The 12,702-nt window shown below is 37.1% G+C and overlaps 1 long non-coding RNA gene across 1 annotated transcript; it reads left to right on the top strand.

Annotated features, from left to right (window-relative positions):
• The first annotated feature begins 5,946 nt into the window (after positions 1–5,946).
• On the top strand, positions 5,947–12,362 carry LOC148132043 (uncharacterized). Its single transcript, XR_015747279.1, has 3 exons — positions 5,947–6,131; positions 8,811–8,903; positions 12,135–12,362. It is a non-coding gene; the product is annotated as an uncharacterized LOC148132043 (long non-coding RNA).
• Positions 12,363–12,702: the final 340 nt, after the last annotated feature.

Raw genomic sequence — 12,702 nt, forward strand, 5'->3', positions numbered from 1 at the left:
ACACATTTTCCCATCCTGTGCTACTATGCCTATTGAACAAAGAGATTTGCATGCAGATTTCATTGCTACTCCTTACCTGGAGCCCATCAACATCACGAATGCCTTCTTTCTTTAAATAGATGTTCTGAGATCAGTTTAAGAACATCTAGCAACACTTTCTTGCATCCCTCTTAGAAGCCAGCAGGCTGAAATTCATTCATTGCAAGCACATACATTTAGGATCTATCTCCTTACCTTTGTATAGAAAGGCTTTTTGAATATATGCCAAGTTGGCACAGTTTCTTCTGAGAGTATCTGGGAACTAAGGTACATCATTATGAGAGCAGTGGGGCTTTAAATTGTGGCAGTTTGAAGGAGGACACATGTCTTTGCTTCAGATATTATGTACTGATCGTTCTTTGTTGCTTGCCAGATGGCATCTGCTGCGTCTTCCAGCTTCCACATTTGACTGCAGTTGGCATGAATCAACTAAAAATGAAGGTCAAGGTCCCTGGAATAGTTTTTAACCCCCACTGAAATGCCCCTTCCCCATCTGACACTTTCCAAAATAGTTTAACAGTTCCAATCAGCCCCAGACAGCATTCTTGATATCCATGGTTGCTTCAAGAACCAAGGCCTGAAAAACAACTGTAGCTTGTGGGTACCAAGCTAAAGAAAGTAGAGTGCTCTGATAATAAGATGCCCCAGATCCTAACCCTCATCTGCCTATATGCTGATTGATAGTGTCGTGTCCGGTGCAAGGAAAAGGACTCGGAGCCAGTGACTCAATTCAGCTCATTTATTGGTCCCGAGATCGGCTCGGCTCGCAGATAGTAATTACATTTTTTTTACCAACCCAAGAGTCACTTTGTGTGGAGGACTATCAATTTCAGATTCAGCCAGATTCACAAAGATATTTTCCAAAAGACTGCAGCATTAAGAAATCAAGACTGGTTCAAAAAGCAATGTAGGAAACGTATTAAATTCATACCTGCAATCAAATCGCCTCGAAAACAACTTAAATCAAATAAAAACAGAGACACAAAAACATGCATATTCCGCAGTCAGATTAAAATAATCCATTAAAATGCAACGGTTGATATCAGAAAATGGGCAAGTTTTCTTATCCACCCCAACCTCACCAAACAACGGGCCAAGCATGTCTTCCAAGGGAAAGAATCCCAGAGTTTGGTGTCATCTCTGAAATGATCCTTTCTCACATTCCTATCAAATGCTGCCTGAATGGTGAGGAGAAACAGCCAAGCGGAGCCTCACCTACAGAATAGAGAAAATAAAGGCAATAGAAAAAGAGGCCAGCAGGAGAAATTGTGGCTAAGTACTATTGCTAATACCACAAACTGAGCTCACAAGAACTGAGAGAAGCAGTTCCTGAACAACAACCTTCATAAACTGTTGCCCAAAAGGTCACAGAGAATTGGAAGCGATTGACTGACTCAAGAACAACAACAATTTACAAGGCAGGCAGAAGTGGGTTCCTATGGCCATAACTGTCGTTGAAATCCCACCCTGTTTTATATGCATGGTGCTGGTGCTACATAGAATTGCAGCCATCATCTTGGCCATTTTGATATACACACACACACAAACAGACACAAACACATTTCTCATGCACTCCTTGTCTTATCTGGATTAAGCTTTGGTTATTATTTCTTCATCCAATTTGCTACCATCATTGAAGCCTTAGACCAGTGTTTTTCAGACTTGGCAACTTTAAGATATCTGGACTTCAACTCCCAGAATTCCTCAGCCAGCTGTTGAATAGGGAATCCTGGGAGTTGAAGTTTACATACCTTAAAGTTGCCATGTTTGAAAACACTGGTTTAGATGTGACAACAAGCATAGAAAGAATCCAGTTCTATCAGCTTATTGGCTATTCTCAGAATAACCCAAATCCCTGTTCAAGTTGCTGAACAATAGAAAAGTTCACTTTCCTTTAATCTGATAAATACAACAGTTTTCACTGAGCACTGCTGTTTTTCTTCCCTATTTTGTTTGATTTGTATCCTGCCACAGAGTCTTAGATTGGTTGTGGGATCTTCCGATATTATGGCCTTTCAGGGCTGAGGGTGCACTTAACGCATAGTACGATTAAATATAAAGCAACATTTTAACCATTTCCACTCTCATTCCAAACACATGTTTTCTATGTATCAGCTCCTTTTTCCTGTTATTCTGCAGGGCTATTTATTGTTCCATAGGGAGAAGACTGCATTCCGAGGTCTAGTCTGGAGAATCAATCTGGCTGCCAGATGTGAAAGCAAGTCCAAGACCCCTGTCTAGCCCAGAAATACCCCATCTGAGAGCCCAGGGATTTGGGGGCTCTTGAAAATCTTGGGGGCAGTCCCCAGAACTCTTGCAAAGGTTGTGCCACAACTTTTGCAATATTTGTTTGCTTGTCTGTGTGCAGAGGTTGTTAGGAGTTGATATAAACTTGAAGGCATGTGATCAGTTAAGAAAATGTTTATTAGACTAATGTATAAGTCTCTCCAACTTAACCAACCAACACCAAAACCAAATTTGGGCAGGAAACAAAATAAAAAATAAAAACAGTTACAGTGTTTAAAATGGCTTCCTTCTTCAAACTGTTTAATCCAAAGTACTGCTATGAAAAGTCTAATTTATCCATAAGTAGATCTGTCCTTTAAAAAAAAAAACAAATTATCCCATAAAGTATAGCTGTTATCCATAAAAGGGTCAAAGTTATATTTCCAATCCAATCTTTTCTTTAGATTTTTCCGTTATTAAATGCCAATATTAAATAAGATCCCAGAACAAACAATTATCCCAATAGATGTCAGGATTTTAGTACAATCAAATAATTATTCCAAGATAAGCCCAAATAAGAACCAGTTCTGAATTTTCTTATTCCAGTTAGTGATCAAAGTTAAAATGATGCCCCAGTGACGGCTCTGAAAATGTAGGAGGTTAAATCCAGTTTTGTTAATGGTTAATTTATTAATTTCAACTATTTATATGGTTTCCCATCTTAAATAAAGAACTCTGGCTTGGAATTATCATTTTGCACAGTGAAAAGTCTTGCAACAAGCTTTTGCAAAAAAACAACAACCTTTATATATTTATTGAAAATAATATAAACAGAATGGAATAAACCTTGAAAGATCGCTCAAAATGTAATTCATCTAAAACACATCTATCTAAGAAGAAATAATTAAACAGCAAATTGAATTAAGACTGGAGACTTTTCTATTAGGTATAATAATGGGAAAATATGATAAGAAAACAGAGTATCTAATGCTACATCTATTAATGGTGGCAAGAATAACTTACGCACAGAATTGGAAAAGTGATAGTATGCCACCAGAGGAAAATGTGATTAAAAAGATACTAGAGTGTGCTGAGATGGATAAGTTGACCATGGAGATAAAGGAAAGAGAGGAAACTGATTATTATTTGACATGGAATGTACTGTATGATTGGCTAAATAATAGATATATAGATGAATAGAGAAATGACAATAGGGTAATAAGGTAAAAGTTATAGTGGACAAAGATAGATTAAGGAATATAGACAAATGTATGGATAGTTAAGATTTATGTAAAAGTATGTATACCATCACAGAAGCATAAGAAAAATTGTTTAATAGTTTTTTAAAAAATAAATAAATAAAACACATCTATCTAGATTTTCTTTCATTTGCATCAAAACAAGGGATAAATTTATTTCTATCAATTGGGGGGGAATGTCCTGGGAATATATTTATGACAAACAAACAAATAAAAACATAATCTGAAATCTTAGTCCTATGGTTTTATGACATTCTTGATATGACTCCATGGCATCAAGTCTGATTTACTCCATTATATACTGTAGTGTAACCAAAGAGATTATTGTTGAATGTATAGCTGAATAAAACGTGATTAAGGCTAACATTTCTGATCTATTTATTAAACATTATCTGCATTTATAAAATAACATATAGTAGAATAATATGATCTGATGTAATTGTAGTAATGTGTTCAGAAGTTCTAAATAGACAGGCAAGAAAATCTAACACATTTTTAAAGAAAGAAAGCAGATATCCTTATTGTGTGCTTTAGCCTAAAATCCAACCAAGAAGAAAATATACTATGATCGCATGTTATTTAGGATGGAATGCATAATATCAGTGCAAAATATAAACCTTTAGGAAAACCTAATATGTCAAAAACTTTCTCACATCCCAAAAATGTGTATCTATTTTGAGTTGGAGCAAAACCATTGATTAAACATAAGATATTGTCAGACTCTATCTAAATCCAGCCTGATTTACAACAGTTGTAAGAACAAACTGTAATCTGTAGACCAAAGTAGTTGTTAAAATCTTAGCATCCACATTTATCAAGGAAATAGATCTATAATTACAACACACATAGCTGGATTTTTGCCTGGTTAAGAAATAATTATGTTTGTCTAATTAAAACTAAAAGGCAAGGGTTTGTGTATTCAAAAAAGCTTCACCAAGCAACAGTTTTTCTCAACCTTGGCAACCTTGCCTGAAGAGCAACCCACTGCTTGTCATGGTTTCATTGGCGACTCTTCAAGTAAACTGAAAAGCAGGATACAGCCTTCTTGTGTTGTTGTGTGGGGTAGAAAAAATAGAAACTATTTTCTCCATAACAGAAGGGAAAAGCATTGCAAATTCCACTTTGAATTCCTAGAGCAGTGCTTCTCAACCTTAGCAACTTTAAAATGTGTGGACTTCAACTCCCAGAATTCCTTAGGCAGCCAGAAGCCAGCTTGCCAAAGTTGAGAAATGAGGAAAGGCAAAATACATGGAACACAAATAAGTAAATCAATCAGTCACCAACAGTGATCCTCCTAATCTGTTGCCCTCCATGTCTATAGTATTAGTTTACCTTGAAATAATAATTAAATAATTAACCCTGGATGTTTTACCATTCTACCTGAGAGATAGGGAGAGGGAGGATGAGAGAGAAAGAGAGAGAGAGAGAGAGAGAGATTAGATCAGCATATTATTGAATAAGGAAACTGAAACAGCCCATTTTCTTAATCTTCAAAACTTAAAAACATATCACATCCTTTTTAAAAAAATATTTGCCCAAATAGAATGAAAAGAGTTGAAAAGAGGAAGAAAACCAAGCCAGGCCAAATGTGAACGTATATGATAAGTGCCTTAAAAAAACCCTGACTTCCTCAATGAGGAAATTACATTATCATTTGGGCAAGGGTGGGGGATGTCTTGGTTTTCATGGGTAATATTTTTATGCTCATTTTTTTTTAAAAAAACAAAACCTTAAATTAGTTAACATTTTGGAAAACCTATTTAATCAAGTGGTGGACAACTTATGCTTTCCACTTGTTTCAAAGTAACATTCCCATAAGCCCTGACCAGTCACCTCATTCTCTGGGATTTATGGAAGTAGTTAGTGATTCAAAGTATCTGGGGGGGCTCCATGCTGCTTATTATTGCCATACTAGTTTCCAGAGGATACCAGATGGAGGCAGACCATTGAAACAGAATGAAATTAGTATACTGATAAATGGTAGGAGTCTAAAACGAAGATGCTAGAAGGAAAGATCCTTAGAGAAGTATCAAAATAGTTATTGTAGTCCTTTTCAAATGTTTTAGGAGGCTACGTGGTCCTTGATCTTTTCTGTTGTCTATATTTATCTCAAGTGCCCAACTCACATTTGGAAGAGTTCGCAAAGAAAAAAAAGAAAAGCACATTTGACAGTAAAGGCGCATTTAAGCTTCATTTTCAGGACATGTGTAAAGTTTGTTTATGTGAAATACAAAGCAGAGAAGGACCATTTTTAAAAGGAAATTAGACAACCTAGGAAGTATAATTGAGTTACAAAATATAAAAAAAGGACACACAAACACACTGCTTTGGAAGCATGGATGTCATTAATAGCCCAACAAATTTTGTTTTTTCCCTGTGTTCTGAAAGTGCTTCCTCCATGGACTTCATCTCTTTCTTCCAGGATATTCCAAGGTTCCAAACATCCCACTCATTTTACATGTTGCAGAAGAATTGAACTTCAGGCTGTGCATTAGCCAGGGAGAGGACACTCTTCAGGCAGCATTGCACTCAACGGACAAAAGAAAAAAGGCATCAAATAGCCTTCTCACTTTTGCTACGCCCTTGACAGGCAAAGGGACAAAAAAGGTACAATATGTGTGTGTGTGCGCAGGCAAAATAAACATAGGGAGAAACATCAATCAAATCAGCAAATTTGGAATGGGAAACAAGAAGAAAAGGTTCATTCATTAAAATAAAGTTGCAGAGCAGGTTTTGAATCTGGTTAGGAGGCCTAGCCAGCCAGCCAAGCAATGAGGCTGACGTGAAATTCATAGGTGTTTTAACAGAACAGATCAAGGAAGTATATTACACTGATCTTCTTTAATTTTCGTCAGTTACCAGATTTGTTTTTAATTTATCAAAACAAGGACAAAAACTTGGGAGGGCGGGCTGGTTATTACTCCTCAGATGCCCTGGGTTGTTCCATGGACTTTGTCGTTTACTGAAACCAAAGACAATCCAGAACAAAGGGCAATACAAATATTTTTTTTTGAACAAATTTTTATTAATTTTTAAAGACATACATAACATACAAAAATTCAAGACATAAAAACATAAAAAATCTCTTTTCTGAAAGTTGCTTAATCCCGGGTCAAAACTCTTGGTACAGACACACATTCAAATTCATATTCATTTTACATACCATTCCATATCTTATTACATTTTCATTTTTCTATATAGCTTCTCCTTTCTTTTAAATTTTCTCAATTTTATTTTATTTATCTCCTCTCAATTCAAATCATAATATTTATTCTTTGTCTGTTCTATTTCCAACTATCCGTTTATCTTTCTTCTTAAAAGAAAAAAAAGAAAAAACCTTCTCCTGTACACTGATTGGAGTATGACGCCTATGTCTCTTTCCCTATATTTATAATACTTGATTTAAAGTACATAACTTACGTTAGGATTCTGTCTGGTACATTCTGACATTATACAATATCATCAAAACCAATACAAATCTATTCATTAATATTAATATTTATTCATATCTTAAACATCTAGCACATTTCTTATCAATTAGGTCACATATTTCTATGGGAGCACCTATTTGCCATATTAATTCCACCCCCATCACATATTATAAATCATTATTACATTACATGTTCCCCTCTCCTTCTTCAAACCTCTCCATATCTTTATGGGAACACTTCTTATACTTTCCAAAATTATTCCCCCCCATATCACCGATCTTAAATCATTATTTCATTAAAGTACTCCCCTCTCTTAACAAAAATTTCACTAAATTATACTAAATATTTATCACATTTTAAATTGCATATTATTTCCAATCTTCTATAATTATTTCTAAATACAAATATAAAAATGCAATCTTATGTACCCTTCTAGAATCCCTTTTCCAATAAAATCTATCCATTATCTCTAAAAACTTTTGGTTTTTGCATTTTGCTCCCCACCATTAAAGCTTCTCATCCCTTCCTTTCTCCCTTGCTTCTTCTTCTCCTTATCCTCTTTACCCCTTGTCTCTCCACCTCCCTTTTATCCTGTTTTCCCTCTTTCTGTTGTTTCCTAACACGATATCCTCTTTTCACCTTATTCTTCTCTTTTTGGATTGTTTTCCCAGGTCTTAAAGTCTTCTTCTCCTTTTTCTCCTCCTTCTTTTCTTCCCCAACCAAAGTCACATGTTCTTCAAAAATGGCTTCTTCTTTATCCTGCTCATACGATTTTACATAAGCACAGACCGCCATTTCTATAAACTGAAAAAGAGTGCCAAAGACATCTTTCCCTTCTTGCTTTTCTCTTTCATATTTTTGATGTATAAGTTCTAGTTCATCCACAACTGATGCCATTGTACAGAGAAATTTTTTTCAAAACAACCACCCAAGTGCTTTTAGTCTGAGATAATTCTCATAAAATCCAAAGTCATCAAACAGTCCAATCAGCTGATTCTTTTACTACTTTCTCTTTTTCCACTTTCTCTTTTTGGGATAAAGTTTGATCACAAAGTTCTCTTTAAAATATATCCTTAGGAAATCTTATTGCTGTTTAATAGCTCTTTAAAATTAGCTTTTTAAAGTTTTAGGCAGTCTTCTCCTTATTTTCAGGTTGCTCCATTTTTTTTTTCCTCTCCCTTCCCACTCACAGCCAAAAAAAAATTCTTCTTTTTTTTTTCCCCCTTTGAATATTCAGAAATCCTTGCTCCTTCAATATTCATTTACCTCCAGAACAGATTCCCGGATTTCTCTTATGGTTCCACTGCTGTCACGTTAGGGAAGAGAGTGAAAGGCAAGAGAAAAAAAACTTACTCTTTTGAAATGTTCGCCGCTTGTATCTCTTTCTAGAAACAAAGTATCCTTAGCAGCCTTCGAGGTTACAGGAACTCTCTCTCTTAACTTTATCCCAGTCAGAAGCAACTTCCACAGCTCTTCCCTCTTCCTCCAGCACAAATCTTACCCGGCTGCTGGCTTCTTTGAGGCGGCCATTACTGACCGCCGCTCCACCACCTCAGGAAAAAGGGGTTTCCGGCTGGAAAGGGGGTCTGCGTTACCCCCAAACCTCTGTCCGGATCCCCTCTCTCTTGACTGCCTCTACAAGGCAGCCATAGCCCCCAGACCTATTTAGTTCGGGGGCAGCGAACGCGGCAGGGATCGCAGAGGCGCGAATTCCTGCCGCTACCGAAGCCACGCAAAACCGGAAGCCAAGATCCGTAATGCTCTTCGCAATACAAATATTTGTACACAAACTGGAAATGAAAAGTTTTCAGTGGGAGCTGAAATAATATCTCCTGTTTCTTTGAATCCATTGAAGATAGTACAGATCAATACCTGAACTTCAAGGGAAACTGCATGGAGGAGAAGAGCAGAGTCCCCACCCAAGGAATAAAATCCATGTCTAAGATAGGTAAGCCACAAGAGAACAATAATTGACTAGATGTTTGGGATTCCATTAGCTCTGGAAGTACAGAATATTGGACTGAAGGCCAATTAATCATAATACAGTATAATAAAAGGAGACTCAGAGTCTTTAACATAAAAGTATATCATTCTTCAACTTGATATTTTTGCTTTTTTTCCCCTTCTCCTTTATCCTTCTTGGCTAATTTGATGTAGTGATAAAGGTGCTGGCCTAGAAACCAGGGAAATGAGTTCTAGTTCTTCCTTAGGCATGAAATAAACCAGCTGGGTGACTTTAGGCCAGTCACACTCTTTCAGCTCACCTCACCTCACAGGCTTGTCATTGTGAAGAAAATAGGAGGAGGAAGATGTGTTGGATATGTTCATCGCCTGGAGTTACTTCTAAACTTAATAAAGGCAGGCTAAAAATATAATAAATAAATAAAATCTTTTTGAATATTTTGAAATCTGTATGCCAAGCTCTTCCCTACTAGATATCTCAGTAATAATTGCAGCAGAGCTGACAGCAGACTCAGACAATGAGGAGGTTGGGGAAGAACTTGGGCCAGTTCTGGACCCTGGGGAAGGCTCTGATGGATGCTCCGCGTCGGACACAGCGATAGAGTCAGGGCTGCCCTGCATTTCCCAGCCAGAGAAGCAGCTGCCTTTGGAGTCAGAGATGAGTGAGGAGGAGGAACAGCTGGGGCCTGTTCCAGATGTGGATAAACACAAAGCAAGATAAGAGAGGTGCACAACAGAGGACAATGAGCTGGCTCGGGAAGCAAAACAAATATAGATGCTGAATGGCTTCTCCCTCACTGGGGAATAAATAGGAGGAAAGGAGAGTGATTTGATTGTTGCAGACAACCGTTCTCAATTCTAGAAAGTTTGCTCCTTGTGTGTTTCATGTGACAAAGACTGCCTTGCCAGAATTGAATTTTATCTATTTCTCTGTTTGAGCTAACTTAATATGCAGCCTCCCAGCTGGGAGCTCACAGCCTTACATTTATCATAATGAGCTGATAAAGACTATTTATTGTTTCAATTAACTTCTTGCAGGACTCTTACCTGGACTTTCTGTTGGTGAATGCATTAATTCCCAATGTGTAAATAAAGAGGGGGTTTTCTTGGTGTGGAGTCCGTTTCTTGCTTCTATGAAGGCTGGGTCAGAACAATAATGCAGAAGCATTTTCTTAGATCACGTAAAGGGAGAAACGAAAATAGTGATACCGCCAGTGACCATCTCCTTTGCTAGGAGTTGACAAGGTTCAGCCAGGCTGCTGCCAAAGATGTGGCAACAGATTGGTTTGCAAAGTGGGCATGGAGCTGAATTAAGGATGATTAATATCCTAAACAAGCTCACAAGGTGCCTCTCAGCTGTTCCATTGCTTAAATGGCAACATGTTAAAACTCCGTAAGTAAGTGCTGAAAACTAAAGTTGAGATGGGAGTGAACATGTTAAGGGCATGTTAACAAGGGAAAACCTCTGCAGTACCCCCATTTCCTTGGTATCCAAGTCTTGTGCTAATTTGGCTGAAGGTTTAACCCAGCACATGTTTCATGAACATCCAAAAGTCAAGAAACGTCTGCTCATCAGTTAGAGAAAGCCACTTTATCAAAAACTAATTGTGAGCTTGTAGGAGGATGAAAGAGACTTGATCTAATAATTCATTTGCATTATGAAGAAATACAGAAATCTAAAACGCATCATGGTCCTTCTGGTCTAGTAGAGAGAGTCCTCCACTTATGGCCAATTGTTTAGCAAATGTTCAAAGTTATGATGGTGCTGAAAAAAGTGACCTACAACCAGTCTTCACAGTTCCAAACATCACAGTATCCCCCACAATCTCATAATCAAAATTCAGGCACTTGGCACCCATCTATTTATAAGAGTTGCAGCATCCCAGGCACAAGTTCCCCATTAGAGAGACCTCCTCAAGAGGTTTCAACAAGCAAGGTTAATGGAGGAAATTGGATTTATGTAATGACCGTGGTGATTTGCTTAACGGCCTTGGCAAAAAAGATTGTAACGTCAGGCATGTCTCCTGTATCAATCGCCTTGCTTAGCCATGGAAGTTCCGGTCTCAATTGTGGTCTTAAGTCAAGAACTAGGAAGAAACCCAAGGTTCCATTCTAATTGAGAACAACAAACAAAGGAAGAAAAATGAGAAAATTATCTGGAAACAAACAAGCAAGCTTCAGTTATGTCCACATTTTACCTGGAACTTTATATTTGCATTAATTTATACTAGTAATTATATCCGGCATTGATTTGTCTTTGGTGTCCCAGCACAGCTGAGAATGCTTGTATTTACTTTTCAACACCTCATTAGTTACCTGAAAATTGCTTGCCCTACATCAACCTGCCTGAAATCTCAGATTCTCCTGAGAGTTCCCAGAGCTACCACAGAGAAAGTGAGGCAAGCAGCAATTACCAGCCTTTTTTTTTTTTTTTTTTGGTGAAAGAGATGCCTCAGAGAGGGTTGCCTGGCACTGGGTTTCAAGTCTTTTCAGTAACACCTGAATAAGGTTACCAGGTATCCGAATGGGCAAAGAAGGAGATAGACAAATAGAAAGGAGGGCAAATGGGAAGAGGGAAAGACACATTTAATGCTTAACCTTATTAGTTATTATTAGTTTACTTTATTGTCATTGCACCTCGTACAATGAGATCAAACGCCATCTTCAGTGCACATCATGACCATGGAAATGAACACAAACACACATCCTTCACACTCCACACATTGAACCGAAAACCCCCGACAACACACCAACACTGCACTATACAGTAGAATTCAAAAGAGCTACTGCCCTGGGTTAGAAGCTGTTTTTTCAGCCTATTTGTCCTTGTTTTTATTATTCTGTACCATCTGCCAGATGGTAATAGTGCAAAAAAAAAGGTTGCCCAGGATGAGATGGATCTTTGAAAATGTTTTGAACTTTCTTAAGGCGGCGGGAGCCATAAAGGTCTTCCAAAGAGGGGAGAGGGAAGAGATGGAGATTAACCTTCTTGATATCCATGGTAAAAATTATAGCAATTTTGGCCGTACAAAAAACTGCCAAGTACTTAGGAGTATGAAAAGCATTAGAAGTGAGGTGGGCAGCTATATAAATAGAATAAATAAATAAATAAATTTCTAGGATCAGAACATTGGTTTTTCAATTGTAATATTTTTCAATGAATGTTTATTTTCAAACTATATGATAATAACAATGCACTTTTTGAATTTCACCATAGGAATGTATGATGAATCATGTGATCTACAAACCGCAGTGATCACACAGTGAAAGGGATGAATGGAAGCTGATTGCTGGGATCAGGAAATAAACTGAATAATGTAAATCTAGGCTGTCAAATCTGTTGATGGATTAAGAAAACAAAGATGCAGATAATTTACAAGGTCACAATTACGCAAAAGCTTGAATGTCAACTATTATAAAAACAGTCAATAAAAGCAACAACTATTATTATTATTGTGATACATTTTTAAATATTTAGTTGACTGAGTTTCATGTTTAATGAATAAAAGAGATAATAATAATAACAACAACAATGATAATTATTATTGTTGTTGTTGTTGTTATTTAGTAAAAATGCCAAATCTAGTCTAAACATCTAGCTGACTGTGTGATGAACCATAATAAAAAAAAAACAAGCCTTCAAAAAGATGGGCAAAATAAAATAGATCTTTAGGCCCTGCCTGCTGGACTGAAGACATGAGGATAAAATGGACTCTTAAATAAGTTACAACCTTCAAATTGGGGTTCTCTTAGGTGCATCTATTGGGAGGATTGAAACAAATCAA

The sequence above is a fragment of the Notechis scutatus genome, chromosome 2 (assembly GCF_049901735.1).
Source record: "Notechis scutatus isolate UNSWTSFEM ecotype Mainland chromosome 2, rNotScu1.2, whole genome shotgun sequence".
Taxonomy (NCBI): Eukaryota; Metazoa; Chordata; class Lepidosauria; order Squamata; family Elapidae; genus Notechis; species Notechis scutatus.